This window comes from Triticum aestivum, chromosome 5B (assembly GCF_018294505.1).
Source record: "Triticum aestivum cultivar Chinese Spring chromosome 5B, IWGSC CS RefSeq v2.1, whole genome shotgun sequence".
In the NCBI taxonomy this organism is placed as follows: domain Eukaryota; kingdom Viridiplantae; phylum Streptophyta; class Magnoliopsida; order Poales; family Poaceae; genus Triticum; species Triticum aestivum.
In genome coordinates this window covers 465,695,556-465,718,584 of record NC_057807.1, presented here as the reverse complement: position 1 = coordinate 465,718,584, position 23,029 = coordinate 465,695,556, and positions in this window count along the sequence as shown.

Genomic DNA, 23,029 nt, shown 5'->3' with positions numbered 1-23,029 from the left:
TATAATAACTAAAAAAATCTTGCATACGCGTCAACTAAACAGGCCCACAAGTCAGACCACTCCCTCTTTTTTTTAATAATTTATATATAGCTCATGGCAATTTCTTATGCAATTTATTGCAGTCGTTTTTTTTGGTTGGCCAGGGCCAATTTCGCATATTTCTGTGGGTTCCAAACTTTTTTTAATACCGAAATGTCGAGCCAGATTTAAAGTACTTTGAAGATATATTTGAATTAGGTTAATGCCCAGTGAAATAGGAATCTGAAAATGTGAAAAAATCAGAAATTATAAAGTAATTGCCAATTTGTCATCTGTTTTTATATTTACAACCCATTTCATATTACTTTCAAGGTGTAGAAAAATAAGTAGGCCTGGATTGGGTATTCTTCAGAAAAAATAAACTGGGCTCATTTGCACAAAGAAAAAATAGCTGGGCTGGTCACATGGTGAACATAAAATATAAGCCTGGGCTAGACGGGCCACAACCTAGTTCAAACCCTGCTCCGTCTCAACAATACCAAACAAAAAAAATACTGCTTGAGTAGCAACGTCCCAGGTGTCAGCCGATCTTGTGCCGTTCTCTTGTCTATTGACTATATACGCTCACAATGTCGTGGGTCCCAGATGTCAGGAAAACACTAGGAGGAAGCATTTTATTTTTCCATACGCTGACGTGGTGGGCCCCTACTGTCATCCTCTCCACATACTTCTGCCGATTCATGTTGTTTGTTGACCATGTTGACAACGCGAGAGGGCGGCGCCGCGGCGAGCGCACCAAAGCACACGGAGGACGTCGGCGTTAACGATTTAGGAGATGGTGGGGTGGTGATGCGTGCGCTGAGGCGCAGCTAGCCGTGGGAGGCGGAAGCAGGCGGCCCCACCGGCGCTGGTTTGGTTTTGGTGGATGGAGGAAGATGGGACTGAAGAAACACGACAGACTGTAAAAGCAGTAGGAGTACTTAACAACCTTAACTGAAACCAGCAGGGGCACTTAACAACCAAAGCTGAAAGCAGTATGAGTACTTATACAGGTTCAACCGTACAAAGCACGCCTCGAACAGTGCTACTTTGCCTACATGCTACAGTTAACCAAGGGTGAGGCCGCCTAGCCCCAGGACAAGGACCAGGCGCCACCCCGCGCATCCACAACCTTCTGAAAGCGGCTTCATCTCGCAACGTGGTCAATAAACAGGATATTTGCTTTAGAGCCATGGAAAAGCATGAACATAATCTTGTGTCCTATTCTCCAAGATGGACGGGCCTTCATTATTTGAGACCACCCACGAATAAGTATCTTTTCGCCTCCAAGGGGAATTGAGTAGGTCGACATAAACATCATGTTGTGACCAAGCGCAAGTCTGACCCGACCATGGTCACGGATCTATATAGGAACAATAGAACTCGGCAGTTCCTGTTTCAAGAAGATCACAGCTGTAAAACTATGTATAAGCAATAGTTTATGAACAACATATATAATAGAAAACAACTCGTACCATAAGTTTCTCGACACAGTTGGACCTGTTCAACGAGTGCAGCAGTGGCACACATATCCCACGTGGCCTTCCACCATTGAAACGCTCCACAAGGACCTCAAGACGATCAATAAAGTGTAGGAACATGTGGATGTCATCCCAGTCAACTTCAGTGCCATTAGTAACAGCCGAGTTACTACAGAATAACAAACGAGCAACCTGCTTAACTCTGAAAAAACCTACTGTGCCACCAATTATAAGAAAATATTAGTTAGAAGTATCATCTTCATGAGAGATTTGTTGCTACTTCTAAAGCTAAATTGTGATTAGTTAGACAGAATAGGTGGATTAAGAAGTAATCAAGGCAACAAGCAAGATCCAGATATAAAACTAACATGGATGAACAATTGGAATGACGTCGGGGTGGAAGATCGCAGTGAAGATGAGACCAGGTTCTGCTATTTCCATCAACATTCATGTGCCAACTTTCAGTCCGTAACACTTGAGAAAGTTTATCCAAGTTCGGCCATAAAAAAAGCAGCGATCTTCTTGGTTCATGAACTCAACTCGGAAGTAATATCCATGGATTGTCTTCACTGTGACCATTAAACTAGTGTATTCAGTTATGGCAAGGCCGAGCATCTTGAGTACATGTGTTCTGGCAGAGCAAGTAATACACTGCAGGAAAAATAATATGAGAACACAGCATGTTCAAAACCCCCACCCTCCCGGATGGAGAAGAGATTCTAGGGACATACTGTGCGCATTTAAAAATGCTGTGGTAGGATGAGAAGGAACAAGTGTGGCGTCTCGCCGAAGGTGCAGAAATATGTAGGGTACTCGCACTTTGGGCACTGCAATTGAAACACACAAGATTCAGTACGAAGAAAAATGCATCAACGGCGGCGGCTGCCATCCTAGGATTACCTGTGACCAAGGGACTTGGATTTATCGGGGATGGATGAAGAATTAGTACCTGGTTCTCCATGAGAAAACCCTATGCAATCGCCGAGCGGGGGTTTTCTCTAAACAAGCAGACGAGGGAGAAGGGGATTCAGGCCCAGTGAAATATTGTCGCTTCGTCCGTCCAGCTTACTGCTAAAGCTGGAAAGGGGGTGTCGTGGTTCTAAGTCTGACAGTAGAATGGGGGGTAGGTATGGAGAGGCAAGATCCTAGCTATGGAGTAGTTGTACACATGAGTGTTTAGCGAGTTCAGGCCCTTCTCGGAGGAAGTAACAGCCCTACGTCTCGGAGCCCGGAGGCAGTCGACTGATTTCTATGTGTATGAGTTATAGGGGTGCGAACCCTTCTACCAGTGGAGGGGGGTGGCTTATATAGAGGACGCCAGGACCCCAGCCATCCCACGTAGCAGAGGATTAAAGTACATTAAGGCCGGGCGTTACTGGTAACGCTCTACTTAAAGTGTCATCATGACCATTAAGCCTACTTAATTATAGACGTTTGGATTCAGAGTAGATCCCGAACTCCTAATGGTCGAGTGGGTCTTGATGGTCAAGTGTCTTCAGGTTTGTCGAGTGTCTTCCAGCCGGTCGAGTGGAGTCTCTCTTGGTCGACTGGAAGGTAACTTCGTCTAAGGATGTCCTTGGGCATGGTATCCTAGATAGGTCTATGACCCTACCCTAGGTACATATGCTCATCATTAGCCCCCGAATGGATCGAGGTTCGAGTGAGGAAGGAGTTGATGATTTTCTCCGACTCATTTCTTGCGCTTTGATTGTGTCGTATCTTGGATTGGCGATTTTTCTTTCGGTGTTGGCGTCAACTTTTACTTCAGTCGCCTTGATCCATTCTTATCTTCTGTCGAGTGAACTTTTGAACTTTGGAGAACTTCCGAGCGACGGATCGCGGGAAAGATATTGTCTGATAGATTGATCTGTTGCTAGCGGATTTTGCAGGATCTGAAATTTGGGAAGCGCGCGAAGCGGGGCGGTCCGCGGCAATCAGACGGGATAAGGCGTGGACGCCTCGATTTCCGTGCCGCCTTTTTCGCCACGTATCGTGCGTGCACGACTGTTTTGGGATGCGACAGGATCGCTCGGACCCACTCGTCAGCCACTCGGGAACTCCCTTATATAAAGCGCCGGGGGAGGGTTTTTTGACCAGTGCCTTCCCATTCTTCTCTCTTCCCTCTCTGCCTCCGCCCGCTGCGCCTGCTCCTGGCTCCGCCTATCCACCTCTCGCGCACTTCGCCGACGACAATGGTGAAGGAGAAGACGGCGGCCCTAGAGCGCGCGAAGAAGGCGATGGCGACGGGGCAAGCGAAGGGGAGACCGTCCAGTCGGGGCGGATCTTCGTTGAGGTCCCGCCTGCCGAAGGGTTGGGTCCAAGGGGATTGGATCCGCTCGACCATCACTGAGAAAGATCTCAACGACCTGGCCAATGAGGGACTGATCCCCCACGGGTCAGCGAGGCTCCCGGGGTCCGAGTGTCAACCGCAGCCGCAGGAGGGTGAGTGCGTTCTCTTAGCCACTCACGTAGATTGTGGTTTTTCTCTGCCACCGAGTGTGTTCTTCCGTGGGTTTCTAAATTTCGTTGGGGCGCAACTCCACCATTTCAATCCCAATTCCATCGCCTATCTTGCTGCCTTTGTGTCCATGTGCAAGAACTTCCTGGGTTGTCGACCGCACTGGGGTCTCTTCAAGCACATATTCACCTGTCGCTCACAGACAGTAAAAAAGGCGAGTCCGGATGATGAGAGGACCAAGGTTATTCAGATGTGCGGGGGTCTTGGGATTCAGTTGAGGAATAAGAGCACTTTCCCGGCCATGACCCTTCCTGAGTCGGTCAGAGGGTGGCAGTCGACTTGGTTCTACTGCCAAGACGAGTCGACGCCGGGGCAGTCGACTGGTCTCCCTCCGTTCTCCATGGACCGAGTGGACAAACCGTCTTCTCTGAAGGTGCTTCCTGAGGAGAAAGCCGAGGTAAAAATGTTGATGGAGCGCGTGGTCCAACTCGTTCGGGACGGAGTGACGGGCATGGATCTTCTGGAAGTCTTCCTTAGGCGGCGCATCCAACCGCTCCAGTACCGAGGCCACCCGATGTGGCTGTACTGCGGTACCGAAGACACCACTCGGGTCCATCCAGAAGCAGTCGACGACGCCACGCTGGAGAGGTGGGTGGCCGACATCACAGGGAACAAGGACAACCCTCGAGGGGCTAGGAGGATCCCGCCACTCGACTGTACTTATACGCCGGATGCGGTATGGCCACTTATCCCCGATTGTGATCTTGCTTTATCCATTCTGCTTTGCCGCGAATTGGTCGATTGATCTTTGTTTTGCTTTGTTGTTTGACAGGCCACCACTGAATTGTACTCGATTCCCAATGGGGTGCAGACGCCGACTGAGGAGGAGGAAGGATGCGGGGGCGAAATCCCGGAGGAGTGGGATTCGGATGCTGACGACGACGACGAGGGTGATGACTCTGGTGAGGAGGAAGAAGAGGAGGAGGAGGAGGAAGTTGCGCCTCCCCGCTCGGAAAGACGCTCGAAGCTTGTCCATGATCCCGCGACTGAGCGGGGTAAGGGGGTCGCAACCGCTTCCCAGTCGACCAAGCGCCCTCGGACTACTTCTCCGGCACCGACTGAGAAGGCTTCGAAGCAATCTCGAGTGGCACCGTCGAAGCCTGCAAAGGTCTTGCCGAAGATGAAGATGGTGATCCCCACTATCTCAAGGTAATGGTAGTTTTGAGCTTTCCCTGTTTCATGAACTTGTTCTTGGTCGACTCATGGTCCAATCGACTGACTTTTGGAACTGCAGCGCTGCTACTTCCGACACTTCGGCGAGGGCCGAAGACCACGAGATGGAGGATGCTGCAACCTCGAAACCTGGTATGACTCCTGTGCTGCCGTTTTCAGTCGACTGACTTATTGTCTCTAATTTTGATTCTTTCTGCAGTTTCATCTAACATTGTTATTGACCTTCCTGACGACGACGACGAAGAACCACCACGGCCGAGGAGAAGCAAGAAAACGTCTGCTGGCAAGGCGACTCAGGATGTGCCGGCACCCGAGACGTTGGTCGTGGAGGGAGACAATGTCACTCGACCCACCGTAACCTTCGCGGTGCCGTTGACGAGTGCTCGCCCTTCGTCGTCGAGTGCTGCTCAACCCTCGCTTTTCTCCACCTACCCCGTTCCAGAAGACCAAGCCAGTGCTGCTAGAGAAGCGATACGCCAAGCGGGGGTCATGATGGAGCAAGTGAAGGCGATACGAGAAGCTAGCCAGGCAGCCTATGACGCCAGTTCAGCTCTTCAGAGTAATGTTCAGGTCAGTCGGTCACTGCCTGTTCTGTTAGGATATGATATCTGTAAACTCTTCTTTCTGCAATTCTTAGAGTTTGTCCTGCACCCACTGGGTGTGTCGATTGAAATTCCGGACTAGTGGGGGCACGCTGAGTGCACCCACTGGGTGTAGTCCCCAAGGCTATGGTCGACTGCTGGCAGTCGACTATAGTCTTTATGTCTTAAGTTTTTTCCTTACTCGACTAGGTCGAATAGATTCATAGACCGGTGGGGGCACGCTGAGTGCACCCACTGGGTGTAGTCCCCGAGACTGTGGTCGACTGCTTGCAGTCGATTATAGTCTGAAGAACACCTCCGGTTTTTTTTGTGTTGTTGGTCGACTGGTCGACTCTAACCAATGAAACTAGTGGGGGCACGCTGAGTGCACCCACTGGGTGTAGTCCCCGAGACTATGGTCGAATGTTTGCATTCGGCCGTAGTCTTAGAAACGCTAAGATTTTTCCTTACTCACTCGGAAGTGAATTGTCTTTGACATCTGTCGATTGGTTCTTCGTAGAAATCCTGTGACCTTGCGTCTCGTTATACTGAGTTGGAGAACAAACACATTCATCTCGAGCTCGATCTGAAACTGGCCCAAGAGAACTTGACGAAGGCGAAGGAGGAAGCTAAAGGTATGCTGGGTGAGGCCTTTGACGACTGCCTTTGCCTCCCACTTGTTTCCGAATCTAATCTCACTGTAACTTTGCAGGCAAAGTGAGGGATGCCCTGAAGAAACAAGAGCTTGACTTGTCTGAGATGCAAAAAACTGCTTTAGAGAAGACCAGGCTCGCGGATGAGAAGCTGGCTTCAGTGACTAAGCTTGAAGAAGAAAACACCAATCTGAAAGCTGCTCTTGATGCTGCCAACTAGGAGGTCAGTCGACTGAAAAGCGACAAGACCACCCTGAATTACAAGGCCAGTGAGTTGAAGAGAAAGAAGAATGATCTAGAGGCTTATCTGGGTGGACTCGCCAAGAAGTTGTTCCTCATGCTTGAAGGTAATCCTTTGTATCAAACAAATATTTTAATTGTAAATTTTGACTGTTTGTCTTGACTCAGTGATTGTGCTTGCAGAATTTTATCAGAACTTTGAAGAGGAGACTGGTCGACTGGAAGTAAACCTGGACCCCATCAACTCTCCTGTGAAAGATGAAGTCGCCATGAACGTGCTCCGACTTGAATCTCGTGTTGCTGCCATCATTGATTATCTCGCAAGGCTGAAGGTCGCAACTTCCCGCATCGACACAACACTCTGGCCAAGAGAGACACTCCAGAACGACCTCGAGTCTCTGATGACTCGACTGAACGAGGTCCCAAGTCGAGTGCAGGAGTGGAAGAAGTCTTCGGCCAGGTGCGGTGCGGATGTTGCTCTGTCTCTGGTCCGCGTTCACTGCAAGGATGCACGAGAGGACAAGCTGGTGGCTCTTAGGGTGGCCAACACCAAGAAGCACGATTTCAGATCTTTCATGGAGACCTTCATTGCCGCTGCCACTCGGATTGCAGACGGAATTGATCTGGACGAGTTTGTGGCACTTTCCAGCCCTCCACAGGAGGGGTAAAAAACTTCTGAGCTTGATACTTTAAATTTGCCTCGGTATGCCGAGTGAGTTTTGTAACCAACAAACCTTAACAGGCCTAGCGCCTGAGCACTTTCGGTTCCGTTAGGTGTTATCCGAACTTGGGTTCGTCGCTGAATATGTTTGCATTTGGTTTGAGGCGTCTTTTGCAGGTTAAAGCGAAGCGCTTATTGCCATCGACTTGCCCCCCAATTTACTTAGGCGAGCACTGGGCTGCAGCTAAGTCTCCGAGTGAGAGGTTTGCCCTCCACTCGGTAGGATTTTTAGGTACTTAGGCGAGCACTGGGCTACAGCTAAGCCCCCGAGTGGGAGGTCTGCTCTCCACTTAGTAGGATTTCATACACTTAGGCGAGCACCGGGCTGCAGCTAAGCCCCCGAGTGGGAGGTCTGCTCTCCACTCGGTAGGATTTTTAGATACTTAGGCGAGCACTGGGCTGCAGCTAAGCCCCCGAGTGGGAGGTCTGCTCTCCACTCGGTAGGATTTCATACACTTAGGCGAGCACTGGGCTGCAGCTAAGCCCCTGAGTGGGAGGTCTGCTCTCCACTCGGTAGGATTTTTAGATACTTAGGCGAGCACTGGGTTGCAGCTAAGCCCCCGAGTGGGAGGTCTGCTCTCCACTCGGTAGGATTTTTAGATACTTAGGCGAGCACTGGGCTGCAGCTAAGCCCCCGAGTGGGAGGTCTGCTCTCCACCCGGTAGGATTTCAGACACTTAGGCAAGCACTGGGCTGCGGCTAAGCCTCCGAGTGGGAGGTCTGCTCTCCACTCGGTAGGATTTCAGACACTTAGGCGAGCACTGGGCTGCAGCTAAGCCCCCGAGTGGGAGGTCTGCTCTCCACTCGGTAGGATTTTTAGATACTTAGGTGAGCACTGGGCTGCAGCTAAGCCCCCGAGTGGGAGGCCTGCTCTCCACTCGTTAGGATTTCAGACACTTAGGCGAGCACTGGGCTGCAGCTAAGCCGCCGAGTGGGAGGTCTGCTCTCCACTCGGTAGGATTTTTAGACACTTAGGCGAGCACTGGGCTGCAGCTAAGCCCCCGAGTGGGAGGTCTGCTCTCCACTCGGTCCCGAGGCCGCAAGAGCGCCAGGCGCTGCACCGACCGTCGATCCCTCTGCCGCTGCTGCTGCGCCAGGCTCCGAAGAGCCCCAGCCCGGCGCCTACTTGAAGGCCGGCGATGGCGTCTTCATCAAGCTCCCCTGGGCGTCGAGCTCCAGGGCGCCGGTCGAAGGAGAAACTTTTGACGAAGAGGTGCTCGCCTCCGCTGGGCTGGCGCTGGTCGACGCGCCAAGCAGCAGCAACGACGAGCCTGAGGAGGAGCGATTGCTACGGAAGCTTCTATCGCTCTACTGCGCCCGACAAGCCAAGCTGGCATCCCGAGAGGCGCTTGTCGCGAAGGCGGGAGTGGACATCGAGAAGCGCGCGGAGGAGCTCCGGGGTCTCAGGTAGGAAGCTCTCCGATCCTTAGCAGAGGAGCGGGAGCAACTCGCCGAGGAGCGAAAAGCCTTCCTCCTCGGGAAGGCTGAGGTTGAGGAGCAGCAACGACTTGCTGCCGAGAAGCTGTCTGCGCAGGAAGGCGAATTGGCGCAGCGCAGGGTCAACCTTGACAGCCATGAAGAGGAGCTTGCCGCACGCGAGCAAGCGATTGGCGGGGCTCTCAAGGAAGCAAAGGATGCTGCCGCAGCTGCCGAGGACGCCAAGAAGGAGCTGGAGACGAAGATGGCGTAGCTGGAGGCTGATCTCAAGGCGAGCTGCGAGGAGCTTGCTGTGCTCAAGCGTGAGCGCGAGAAGGACGCCGCTGCTCATGGTGAGCTGCAGGGTCGTCTCGCCGAGAGGAGCCAAGAGCTTAGCGCCGCCAAGGACTCCAACGCAGATCTCGAGTTGAAGCTGGCCACCTTGACCAAGACGCTGGACGGCGCCAGGGAGCAGGAGGTGGCCTTGAAGGAGAAGATCAAGGCCGACGAGGTGCTGCTGGCGAATGCTGCTGCCGCCCACGACGCTTTCCGGGAGACTGTGGAGCACTGGACCGAGGGTCTCGTGGATCTTGCCGCAACCATCGACGGGGAGCTGGCGCAGCTAGGGATAGAAGATCTCAGGTACTCCTCCGACGAGCACCTCCAACCCAGCACCAAGCTCAGCCTGTTCTTCAAAGGCGTGGCGACGGCCCTCCAGCGACTCTGGGAGAAGATCCCAAAGTAGCTGGCCGACGAGTCGCGCAGGATCTGCGCGGGGGCTCTTCAGAAGGTGCTGGTGAAGGTGGCCTTCCGCAACCCAGGCCTCAACCTCACCAACGTCCTCAGGTCCTTGCCGCCGGATGCTGATCTGGAAGCGCTCAAGGCCCTTGTCGCACCCATTGTGGACAAGGTGAGCGAGATCAAGAGGGTTGAGGGCGATCGCGTAGATTAGGCCGCCCTTCTTTTCTTTTTCTTTGTCGCTGCCGGTCATGTCATGAGAACATTCTGTTAGAGCTGCGACAAGTTATCTTGTAATATAACTCTGTTTTGGGTAGAGATTGCTATGTTATTTCCTTTACTTGATCCCTTCCTTTGTATGTTTTTGCCCTATGCTTTTAGGGAACTTGTCGGCGCAGGCACCTTGAACCGCGAGCGCTGAGTGCGGGACGTCAGCAGCCTGCTGGCGGTGCCGCTACCGACAAGAAACCTTGTCGCAACTAGTCACAGCTCTCTTAAATTGTTGAGCAGACTCGAAACAAAGCAAGGGCGCAACTAGCTACGAGTTGGTTCCTCCGCGCACAGGTTTTCCATACAAAGTACGGCCGTTCGAGGAGAATAACTTAAAAATTTAAAACTGATTGCTCAAACTTTGGCAACTTAGCTTTTCTGTCGTTTGCTTCCCGGTAAGGCGAAACTCCCTTGAGCGACGCCTGGTTCACACCATTATCTTCTCCCTTCCCCCCGGCAAACTTGTGGGCGAGGGATCCTTCCTTTCCTTGAGAAAGAGAAAGAGGAGAAAATAAAGATACGGAGCCTCATGGCTCATTATTGCTTACCTAGGGTAGGTGCTGCACAAAGTGTCAGATAGCGCATGCAAATATAAAGTAAAAAGCATCAAATCAACAAGATGTGCGGGGCGCACGAGCTTTACTCATGCACAGGGTCTGCGCCCGGCTTTGTACAAAGGATTACATGCAACATCGGCAAGACTTGTACAAAAGGTGGTTGCCGGAACAGGTTCCGGCAACCGCGCCCTACGGGTAAAACTTACGAAGATGTTCAATGTTCCAGGAGTTGCTCACCGGAATGCCATCTTCGGTCTCAAGGCGGACAACGCCAGGCCTAGTGACTCGTTTCACCCGGTAAGGGCCTTCCCACTTCGGCGTCAACTTGTTGGAATTCTTGGTGGACTGAACGCGCCGAAGAACAAGGTCGCCTTCCTCGAAACTTTTGGCATTAACTTTGCGGCTATGGTAGCGGCGCAAAGCTTGCTGGTATCGAGCAGCTCGTACAGCAGCCTGAAGACGGTCCTCCTCAAGGAGCAGCGCGTCATCTTGTCGCAGCTGCTCTTGCTCAAGCTCATCATAAGCGAGCACTCGAGGTGACCCGTATACGAGTTCCGTGGGGAGAACTGCCTCCGCTCCATAGACTAGAGCGAAAGGTGTCTGGCCAGTAGCTCGATTTGGCGTTGTTCTGATCGACCAAAGAACCACCGACAACTCCTCAATCCAGTTTCTTCCGCACTTGTGCAGCCTGTCGAAAGTCCTGGTCTTGAGCCCGCGCAGCACTTCAGCATTCGCCCTCTCTGCTTGACCGTTGCTCCTCGGATGAGCAACAGAAGCGAAGCAGACCTTGGCGCCAAGATCTTGGACGTACTGCATGAAGGTGCGGCTTGTGAATTGCGTGCCGTTGTCGGCGATGATCCTGTTAGGGATCCCGAAACGGCAAACAATTGACCTGAAGAACTTGACTGCTGACTATGATGTCACCTTCCTCACTGGTTCCACTTCCGGCCACTTTGTGAACTTGTCGATTGCAACGTACAAGTACTCAAAGCCCCCGACAGCTCGGGGAAAGGGGCCGAGGATGTCGAGCCCCCAGACCGAAAATGGCCAGGATAAAGGGATCGTCTGGAGAGCTTGAGCTGGCTGGTGTATCTGCTTGGAATGGAACTGGCACGCTTCACACTTGGTTACTTGTGCAGTTGCATCCTGGAGGGCTGTCGGCCAAAAGAAACCTTGCCGGAACGCTTTGCCGGCAAGTGCTCTTGCGCCAATGTGGTGACCACATATGCCTCCATGTATCTCTGCCAACAACTTTTGTCCGTCTTCCCGGTGAATACACTTCAATTTCACGCCGTTGAGTCTTCTTCTGTACAGTGTGTTGTCGACAAACTGGTACATACTTGACTGCCGAGCTACTCTTTCCTCTTCTTCTTGTTCTTCGGGAAGTTCTCCTGTCTGAAGGAAACGGACAATCTATTGTGCCCATGTTGGAGCTTGCGGCTCGACAACAAGGACTAAAGGCATAGCTGCTGCTGCGGGAACATCCGCTTCTACGGTGAGAACCTGCGGCTCAGCCGGAGCTTGATGTTCCCTGGCAAGCTTGCCGGAGCAAAACTTGTCGGGAGCGTCTGCTTCAACGGAACAAACCCTAAGGCTTGCCGGAGCAGACTGCTCCTCAGCATCCTTGGTGTTGATCTTGGGGACCTTCTTGGCGGCGGCTTCGGGGAGCTCTGCCGGAAAGTAGTCACCAGAAATCAACTTCCTCTTCTTGCTCTGTCCAGTTGATGGCGTTACAGACGGTTGAGTCAGCTTGAGCACAAAGATCCCTGGTTCCACAGGTAACTTAAGTGGGGCGCACTTCGACAGGCCATCGGCAATGTCGTTCTGAGCTCTTGGAACATGTTCCATCTGTAGGCCGTCAAAGTGCTCTTCTAGCTTTCTCACTTCATCAACGTAAGCTTCCATCAACGGACTCTGATAAGTCTTGTTCACTTGGCGGACGACAAGCTGTGAGTCACCCCTGACAATGAGCTTCTTGATCCCGAGGTCTGCTGTGATCCTGAGACCGGCAAGCAAACCTTCATACTCTGCAGTATTGTTTGTTGCTTGCTCCTTGGGAAAGTGCATCTGGACTACGTACTTGAGGTGCTCTCCGGTGGGTGCAACAAGTATCACGCCAGCACCGGCGCCTTGCAGTGAGAAGGCACCATCAAAGTACATCAGCCACTCTTTGCTTGCTTCCTTGACGGGGATGCTCGTTTCTGGAATTTCTTCATCTGGTGTTGGTGTCCACTCCACTATGAACTCTGCTAATGCCCTGCTTTGGATAGTTGAAGTGCTTTCAAACTTGAGGCCAAAGCTTGACAGTTCCAGTGCCCACTCGACAATCCTTCCTGTTGCTTCCGGATTTTGCAGTATCCTCTTCAGCGGAAAACGAGTGACGACCATGATCTCATGTGCTAGGAAGTAATGGCGCAACTTTCTCGAGGCCATGAGAAGGCCGAAAAGCAATTTCTGCACACCAGAGTACCTTGACCTAGCCCCCTGCAGAAGGGAACTGACAAAGTAAACTGGGTGCTGCACCATTCTCTTCTACATCTCCTCACGTGTCTGCGCAGATCCATCTTTGTCGGGGCCAGAGCTTGCCAGCGAAGTCCCTTGCTTGTCGCTGGATGTACTCGCCGTGGTTGCTGGCTCATCGTCCGCCTCCCTCTCCGCTACTAATGCAGCACTAACCACTTGATTGGTTGCCGCTATATACAGCAGCAACTTCTCTTGTGGCTTAGGTGCGACAAGTGTTGGAGTGGAGGACAGATATCTCTTTAAGTCCTGCAGCGCAGCCTCCGCTTCCGGAGTCCATTTCATTGGACCTGCCTTTTTCAATATTTTGAAAAATGGCAGGGCGCGCTCAGCAGACCTAGAGATAAACCTGCTGAGAGCAGCCACACAACCGGCAAGCCTTCGTACATCCTTGACGCGCTTCGGTGCTTCAATCTGCTCAATGGCCTTGATCTTGTCGGGATTGGCTTCAATTCCCCGCTGAGACACGAAGAACCCGAGAAGCTTGCCGGAGGGGACTCCAAACACACACTTCTCGAGGTTAAGCTTGAGGTTGATCCTACGCAGATTTGTAAAGGTTTCGTCTAAATCTTGGATCAGAGTTGCCTTGTCCTTGCTCTTGACCACTATGTCATCCATGTAGGCTTCCACATTTCTGTGTATCTGCGGCTCAAAAGCGTCATGGACTACCCTTGCAAATGTTGAACCAGCATTCTTTAGACTGAAAGGCATCCGTACAAAACAGTATGTGCCACAGGGGGTAATGAATGCGGTCTTCTCCTCATCCTCTTCTGCCATGAAGATCTGATGATATCCTAAGTATGCATCAAGAAATGAAAGCAAGTCACATCCGGCCGTGGAGTCAACAATCTGGTCAATGCGCGGTAAGGGAAATGGGTCTTTGGGACAAGCTTTATTGACATCGGTAAAGTCGATACAAAGCCTCCATTTCCTGTTTGCCTTGCGCACGACTACAGGATTGGCCAACCACGTAGGATGGAGCACTCCTCTGACAAGGCCTGCTGCTTCCAACTTCTTGATTTCTTCAGCGATGAATTCTTGGCGTTCCACTGCCTGTTTCCTGACTTTCTGCTTGACGGGCCGCGCATGAGGACAGACAGCAAGATGGTGCTCGATTACTTTCCTGGGAACACCGGGGATGTCAGACGCTTGCCACGCAAACACGTCGACGTTCGCCCGCAGGAAAGCAACGAGCGCGCTTTCCTATTTAGGGTCGAGAGTGGCACTGATGGTGAAGGTACCACCAGTGCCGTCCTCCTTGGCGGGTACCTTCTTGGTCTCTGGTGAAGCTACCATTGTCTTCTTACACTTGCTGGTGGAGCTCGATGGTGCGTCCTCGACGGTAGCGCAGCACTCCGAAGAGGAGCGCTTGCCGGAGTGGGCATCAGAACTCTTGCCGGACTTGGTATTCTTCTTTCCCCCCGGGAGCTTCAACGGCAAGTGATATGTGATCTGTTGCGGCTGCTGCTTCCCGGTAGATCTTGTCGGCGCAGATAAGAGCATCCTTCTTGTCGCCAGGGACAGAGATGACACTTATCAGGCCTGGCATCTTCAGCACGTTGTATGCATAGTGAGAGGCTGCCATGAATTTGGCGAGCGCTGGACGGCCGAGTATCCCATTGTAAGGCAATGGAAAGTCAGCAACGTCAAAAGTGACCCTCTCAGTCCTGAAGTTTAACTCGCTGCCAAATGTTACCGGCAACGTGATCTTTCCCTTCGGCTTGCTCCTTCCCGGATTGATTCCTTGGAATGTGCCGGCCTCTTCGAGCTCACTATCAGGGATCTGGAGTTTTTGGAGTACCGCGGAGGAGATCAGGTTCAAGCCGGCCCCGTCGTAAACTAGCATCTTAGTGACCTTGAGGTTGCGGATAGTTGGTGAAACCAACATCGGCAAGCACCCGACCGCAGTTATGCGATCAGGGTGGTCCTCAATATCAAAGATGATAGGCGTGCTGGACCATTTCAGAGGCTTGCGTGACTCGACGGGTGGCTCTGCTGCATTGACTTCCCGCACCCATTGCTTGAGTTGGCGGTGTGAAGTATGCAGAGAAGCACCACCGTCAACGCACAGGACCTCTGTGGCTTTCTGGAACTCCTGCTCATCGGCCTCGTCATCATCCATATCTTCGTCGTCGTCGTCATCTTCATCCTTGTCACGGCCACGTGGAGGTCTGTCTCCTTGCCACTGCTTAGCCTTGCCGCGGCGTCCTCCTCGGCCGGGGCGTTTCTTGCCGATTCCTCCAGCACCTTCCTGGCCCTTCTCCTTGTCGCGCTGCTCGTATTCAGCCTTCTGCTGCTCGACAAGCTGCTCGACCTTCTTGCAGCTCTGGAGGTCATGGCCCTTGGTGTGGTGGATCTTGCAGTACTGCCTGTTGGCGCCGTCTTGCTTGTCGGCGACCGCCACAGCCTGGTGGTTGGTGCCTGCGGCAATCTCCTTGCCGGAGCAACCATCTTTGGCTCTCTTGCCGGACTGCTCAACGACTAGCACCTCTTTGCCTTTCTTCTTCCTGTTGTTCCGCCGCCGGTTTTTCTTTGCCGGGGCAGCATCCTCACTATCAGATCCTCCTGCTCCTGTATTCTCTCCGGGGAGTTTCCTCCCTTCCTCAGCATGCGCACACTTGTCGGCCAGGGCATATAGCTCACTGACGTCTCTGATCTTGCACATCGCCATCTCCTCCCGCATCCTGCGGTTTCGCACGTTCTGATGGAACGCGCTGATTACCGCGGCAGGGTGGACATCTGGGATGTTGTGCTGTACGCGGCTGAATCTCTGAATGTACTTGCGCAGGGGCTCTCCTTCCTTCTGGGCGAGCAGATGAAGGTCGCTTTCTTGGCCATGAGGCTTGTGTCCGCCTGTAAAGGCGCCGACAAACTGATGGCACAAGTCAGCCCAGGAGGATATGGAGTTGTCCGGCAAGTGCATGAGCCAAGATCTGACATTGGGCTTGAGCACCAGCAGGAAGTAGTTGGCAAGGATCTTGTCGTCCCGTCCCCCGACAGCTTGCACCGTGATGGTGTAGATGCTGAGGAACTCCGACGGATGCGTCTTGTCGTCATACTTCTCCGGTACGTCTGGCTTGAAATTCTTCGTGCTGGGCCACTAGACTTGCCGCAGCTCACGAGTGAACGCAGGGCAACCTACCGCGTACGGCAAGTCGCCTGGTTCCCCTGGCGCATGCATGTCGACAGAGGGCCCAGCGCGCTGGTCTGATTGACGCCGCGCTTCTCTTCGGCACTCGATGCGAGTACGAGCTTCTTCTTGCTGTCGTTCGTGAAGAACTTGGCGCTGGTCGCGACGAGCTTGCGGATCCGATGATGCGGTGGAGTCGCTGTCGAGGTGGATCCGGTGAGTCGGCGATCTTGGCCTTCGGGGTGGAGAGTGCATGGTGGTTGCACCCCCACCGGTTTTGTCGCCATCGGCTCGTGCCTGGCAGTCCTGCCGCGGCAGCGATGTACTCGGCTGCCGTGGAGTGTCGCCGTTGGCGAAGCCGATGAGACTCTGAATGGTGGCCCTCCATTCGTCGATCTTGTCTGTCGTTGGAGGGTAATCCAGGAGCAGTTGAGCTCACACCAAAGCTTCTGCTCGAGTGGTGGGCGGCTGTGGCGAACGGTGCGAGGAGCGGGATATGCTCGGACTTCTAACTACGTTAGAAGGAGCAGTATCCCGTCCAGGCGACCGTGTCTCGCTCGTGCCAGCATGTTGGCGTGCATGTTGGTCTTGAGCACCCCGAGATCCACCAGCTCGATCTTGGCCCAACAAACGTATGGTACTGCGAATACCATGACGCTGTCGGTCCTGCGCCTCTTGAGATGGGTGCAGTGCATGTACGGATGCCGATGTCTGTGCAGCCTTGTCCTTGGACATGGCAGCACCGTGAGCTCCCTCATCGGCGCCCGTCCTTCCGCCGGCGTCTACCCCGCCACCCGTTTGCTCTGGTGGTGGTGGGATCGACGTGGACGGAACAGTTGCCCCCGAAGCCTTCTTCTTCGGTGGCATGTCGATGAAGAAGATGAAGATCTAGCTCGTGTGAACGCCGGATCAGGTTCACACAATCTCGACGCCCCCTACCTGGCGCGCCAAAGATGTCAGGGAAACTGATCCACGAACACCTATGGGACCGGCGGACCGAGCCCCTTTCGGTTCGGCGGGGGGCGGACATCGCACGAAGAGCGGATCGAGGCGAAGCACACGAGCAGTTTACCCAGCTTCGGAGCTCTCCGGAGAGATAACACTCCTACTGCTGCATGTTTTAGTGTATTGAGTTCTTGCTCGGGAGCGCTGAGTGCTACAGTGCACTCTAGCTGCTAACGAGACCGAGCGTGAGTGTTTTTCTGGCTTCGAACTGAGCCGAACCTCCTCTACGTTGCGCATGGGCCTCCTTTTATACGCTCAAGGGGTCACCGATAGGTGGCAACGTAGACAAGGGTAAAAATGGAAAAGGAGTTGCGGTTGGTACAACTACCTGTACAGTGTATCCTACCTAACCCTGACGGCAGGGGACAAAGGCATTAAATGCCTGTCTGTGTTGCCCAAATAGTGCAGAAAAGGACCGTTAGGGACGCCACCGTTTGCCACAATGGTAATCTTGTCAGCGTCGCTTGCCACCGCACACCGTTGGCTGCACAACCTCTCTCCACGCGCGCCTGGAAAGGCCCCAGGGCGACACGTTGGTGGATGTGCTGGAGCGCAGGTACAGGGTGGTAGCTTGTCGCGGCAAGCGCCTTGCCGCGGTCATTGTCTTGTCGCGCCCGAAAGCTTGTCGCTCACCGGGCCTTGCCGGGACGCGTGGCGCGTCGCGGCAAGTTCCTTGAGATGCCTTGGTTGGCCTTCCCGGCAAGCTCCTCTTGCCAGGGTCTTGTCTCTTGGCTTGAATACTTTGTTCTTGAATGGTTCCAAAGGAACCATGGAGGACCTTGGCGGTCGCCCGGCAAGCCTTGCCGCGGGGTGCTGCAACTGCCCGTGCACAAGTTCGGGATACTAGGGTACCCCTATTCTAGTACACCGACACCCGGACGGATGCAAGTTTTAGGAAAACGATGCCGATGCAATGTAGATGATGACATGGCAAAATGCAACACGCAAGCAAATGACATGGCAACGACAGAGAATAACTGGCAGACACCTAACGCATCGAATCCGGGGCGTTACAACACTCCACCACTACGAGAGGATCTCGTCCCGAGATCTAGGATGGCACCAGAGGGAAAAGGAAGAGGAAGATAAGCGGTAAAACTAAGTTGCTTCTTCGACAAACGAGTGAAACCATGAACCTTGAGAGGTTGAGCAAAATGAAGAAAGAAAACAACGAAGATGAACAAAGTTGAAAACACTCCGTTAGAAAAGAGGAACAAGGAACATTCGAGAACCTTGTAGGTTTAGTGATAAGATAGATATTGAAACCACTCCGGTTAAAACTAGATGGAGAAGGAATAAGATTGAGATAATTTGGGCAGCACTCCGGTTGAATATGGAAGGAATAGAACATGAACTTGAGAAGATGGGATGATACTTGATGAAATCAACAACATACTGCCTCTGGAACTATTGAAAAAAATGGCACAAGGGGTAAGAAAGATTTCAGACAACACTCCGGTTGTGAAGGGGCAAAACTTGATAAGATGAAAGCCTTGAAGAGATGACACAACACTCCGATTAAATGGAGAAGCAAGGAGAAGAACATGATCTTGCCAAAGCAAGATGATGAGTGAAAAGAGCAACATCACAATGCCTCCGGAACGAAAGAATAGAAGTTAGACCGTTGGGATAAAGGGACGGAGAAGAAAATGACAACTTGTGCCACAAATGAGCTTGGAAAGCACCCTTCCAAGATGGTTACAACGGGGTTGTTGGAAAACCAACAACGAAAAGAATAAGCTTTTAGTGGGCTTATGGAAACATCGCAAGACTATGAGATGACATTCTGCCACTAACGAAAAACAATTGCTTGTTTGAGATCAACGAAGAGATGAAAAACCTCTTTCACCGAGAAGGATATGGAGAAAGCTTGGATCAATGATAAGCACCACAAATAGCAACATTGCCAATGGAAGGCTTTAGGTGAAATATAACCCAAGATAACTCCAATAAAGAGATTGATGGATTTAAAATACCTTATGATCGAAGAGAAAAATGATGGTTTTTAACATATCTCATTCTTGACAACATGTGAATCATGAAACACGAACTCAAATTGTCAAGAATGACATAACACCACCTCAAGAGATAAGGTAGAAGGAATTGCACTTCGAAATGCAAAAGAAGAATACTTGAACTCCTCAAAACAAAACATGTGTTGAGCACCATGTTTATTTTTGAGTATAGCTTGGCGGATCTTAGCTCCGAGAGAAATCTTGAAGAACAATTGAAGAATGAAAAGAATCCTTGACGAACCACCATGTAGAGCCTCCATGAAGAACTCCGATAATGAAAGGATGATAAAAAGAAAGAGAAGTTGAAAACACAAGGTGAAGGCTTGCGATGATTTAGATGGAGCTTTGCGATGAGATAGTGCGGAAAACTTGGAACTCCGGAAAAGAAAAGATGAAGCATCTCGAACCGAGAAATGTGACATGATGAACAACTCTGGAAAGAAGAAACTAGATCACTCGGATGAAACAATAATAAGAATTACGGTATGCGTATCCTTCACCAATTTAAATTGATGACAAACAACGGATTTGGCATACTACTTATTCTCATAGAAAGGATTAAGAGAGATATAGAGCAAACTTGAGAAGGTCTTGATGGAACCACCGGTGGGATTGAAACAACGAAAGAATGGATGAATTGATACGATAACGAAGAAAGTGAAATCTTGAACAAACCATCGAAAGAATTGAAAAAGACCATAGCAAAGGCACAATTCACCGGGAAGAATTGGAAAACGAATGAAGATACTTGAGGTGATTTAGATACATGAGAACGAAGAGATCATGAACTGACTAGAGGGTATTTGAACGATTCACCGGTAAGATTTGGAGAACAAGAGTTGAAGGTTGAGAATGAGTAATATTCAGAAATGATGGCATTCGGATTATCAAGAAAGGAAGCAACTCCTGAAATGCATCAAATGGTTGAAAAGAATTCTCACAATCGAAAACAATTATGAGAGGATGACATAAGCTAGAACTATGAATCTTCAAGAGAATGGACCAAGATTTAAGAGAAATCCTTCTTCGGTCTTCAAGGTCCGAGAATGACGATGAAGAACACCACCAAGAATTGTTGAGATACTCCGGGATGAAAATTAGAAAGGTTGAACCAACGATGAAAGAATTTGAAAGATCTTGGAGAAGGACATATGACTTATGATAAATCATTCTTACATCACACTTGAAAAGAATTAGGAATGACTCCAGAATAATTAGAAGAGTCAGGTAAGATCCTGGGAAAAGACCTGTGGGTTAGGGCCCACTAAAAAGAAAACACCATTGGAAATGATTTTAAAGAGAGATTGCACCGGTTGAATTAAATGGCTCAAAAGAGATAACAACCTCGAGATATCTAGAACAGATTAGGAATGATAACACGAATCTTCCGAGATATCTTCAGCACTCTAGAACAAATGAATAGCGAGAAGTGAAAGATTAAGAGGTGCACCGGTATGAAAAAGCATTTGACACGAGGAAAAGAATATGATCAACACTGAAAGCTTGAAATGGATCCACCGGAGAAGAAAAAGAACGAAGGATGATGAACTTGAAGCTCCGTTAGTATCTTCGTGAGAATCACCGGATAAGAACATTGATTGAAAAGAATGAAGAGACTTCACATGAATAAATGGATACTTGATTAACATATATGAGTCCTTGCAGAAAAAGGGTGGGAGGGCGGGAAAACAAAGGCAACTTGGGATGGATGAAACAAACACCGGTGTGAAAACTTAGAGTTGATCTTGCGGATGGGAAAAAATGATGTGATCCACTTGAAGAGAAGCACGCCGGTTGGAAAGAATTGACATGACAATCTCGATGATCAAAAGGATTAGCACTCCCATAAAATTATGAGAACACCATTTAGGAAAGGTATGGAATCAACACTTGACATTGAAGCAACTCAAATACCACAACTCAAAACAAAACAAAGGATTGGCTTGCAGAAATAAGCCAGAACAAATACATATGATAGAGATTTACCCAATCCCATATCATGCATCTGTCGGAAAGATATTCTAGGAGCTACTTGAATTCCCACCTATAAAACTCCCGAAACTTTCTGGTTATGCAATCTGGTATTGGGGACACAGGGGAAGCAATATATCTCACCCAAACTAACAATCCCTACATCCAGCTGTATCCATCCGTCAACAAATAACCAAGAAAACTCCGGAAATCGTGTACCTCAACCTTCGAAAAGCATCCGTTATACGAGTTATGGCAATACTCTCGAACTCCCCAGTACTGGGTGACGTCGAGGTTATCTCACCAACAACTGCATAAAATAGATTTTCGATGTCGGCAAAACTCAGGTATTCCAGAACTGCAATGATAAAATTGTGACGACAACACCTCGGAGCTCAACTCCCCGGGTCAATGCCACATAATAGACAGGAGGCACCAAGAACAATGTTCTCATCACAAAACCATCGGAACGATTCCAAGATACCCGCGTGATCCAAATTTTTTTTAGTGAAATTTGAGGAGAGGAAAGTCAAAACATCTACGTCAAGAGACCTCACCAGAGCGACGAAGGGGCCGAGGAGTAAAAAGAATCCTACTCTTCGATATATATAATCCTAAGACTCAAAATAGTTTTCTTCTAGACTCAACAACGGCCAACAATCAAGGGGGCTCCTATGGTCGGTCGAGGCTCTGATTATCAACTTGTCACGCCCAATATGCGATACTATCCTAAAGAGACTCGAAGGTCCCACCAAGGATAGAACCGCATATTGAAACGCTTTTGCAAGGTGGATATCATTACATCAACATTACATAATAGATGGGGATACATACATAAGGCATACAATGCCACACGAATACAACAATATATCATACACAATATCAACATCCGACTACAGATGAAACACAAACAGAAGCTCAAACGACATCCACCCTGCTAGCCTAGGCTGCCGACCTGGAACCTATCCCCTGATCGAAGTAGAAGCAGAAGAAGAACTCCAAAACAAGCAAACATTGCTCTCGCGTCATGATCATCGCATAACCTGTACCTGCAACTGTTGTTGTAGTAATCTGTGAGCCACGAGGACTCAGCAATCCCATTACCATGGGTATCAAGACTAGCAAATCTTAATGGGAAAAGAAGGGGTAAAGTGGTGAGGCTACAGCAGTGACTAAGCATATATGGTGGCTAACATACGCAAACAAGAGCGAGGAGAGAGCAAGCGGAACGGTCGTGAAGCTAGCAATGATCAAGAAGTGATCCTGAACTCCTACTTACGTCAAACATAACCCAGAAACCGTGTTCACTTCCCGGACTCCGCCGAAAAGAGACCATCACGGCTACACACACGGTTGATGCGTTTTAATTCGGATCTGGTGTCAAGTTATCTACAACCGGACATTAACAAATTCCCATCTGCCTATAACCGCAGGCACGGCTTTCAAAAGATTATACCCTGCAGGGGTGTCCCAACTTAGCCCATGACAAGCTCTCGTGATCAACAAAGGAATACACCTTCTCCCAGGAAGACCCGATCAGACTCGGAATCCCGGTTTACAAGACATTTCGACAATGGTAAAACAAGACCAGCAAGACCGCCTGATGCGCCGACAATCCCGATAGGAGCTGCACATATCTCGTTCTCAGGGCAACACCGGATGAGCAATCTGTACAACTAAAACCAGACCTCAAGTTTCCCTAAGGGGGAGCTGCAAAGGGCTCTAGTTCGGACCAACACTTAGACAAGCACTGGCCCTGGGGGGCTGTAATAAAGATGACCCTTGGGTTAATTACTCCCAAGGGAAAAGTAGGTGGTGGTGAGGCAAATGGTAAACCAATGTTGGGCCTTGCTGGAGGAGTTTTATTCAAAGCGAACTGTCAAGGGGGTCCCATAAATCACCCGACCGCGTAAGGAACGCAAAATCCGGGAACATAACACCGGTAGGACGGAAACTAGGGCGGCAAGAGTGGAACAAAACACCAGGCATAAGGCCGAGCCTTCCACCCTTTACCAAATATAT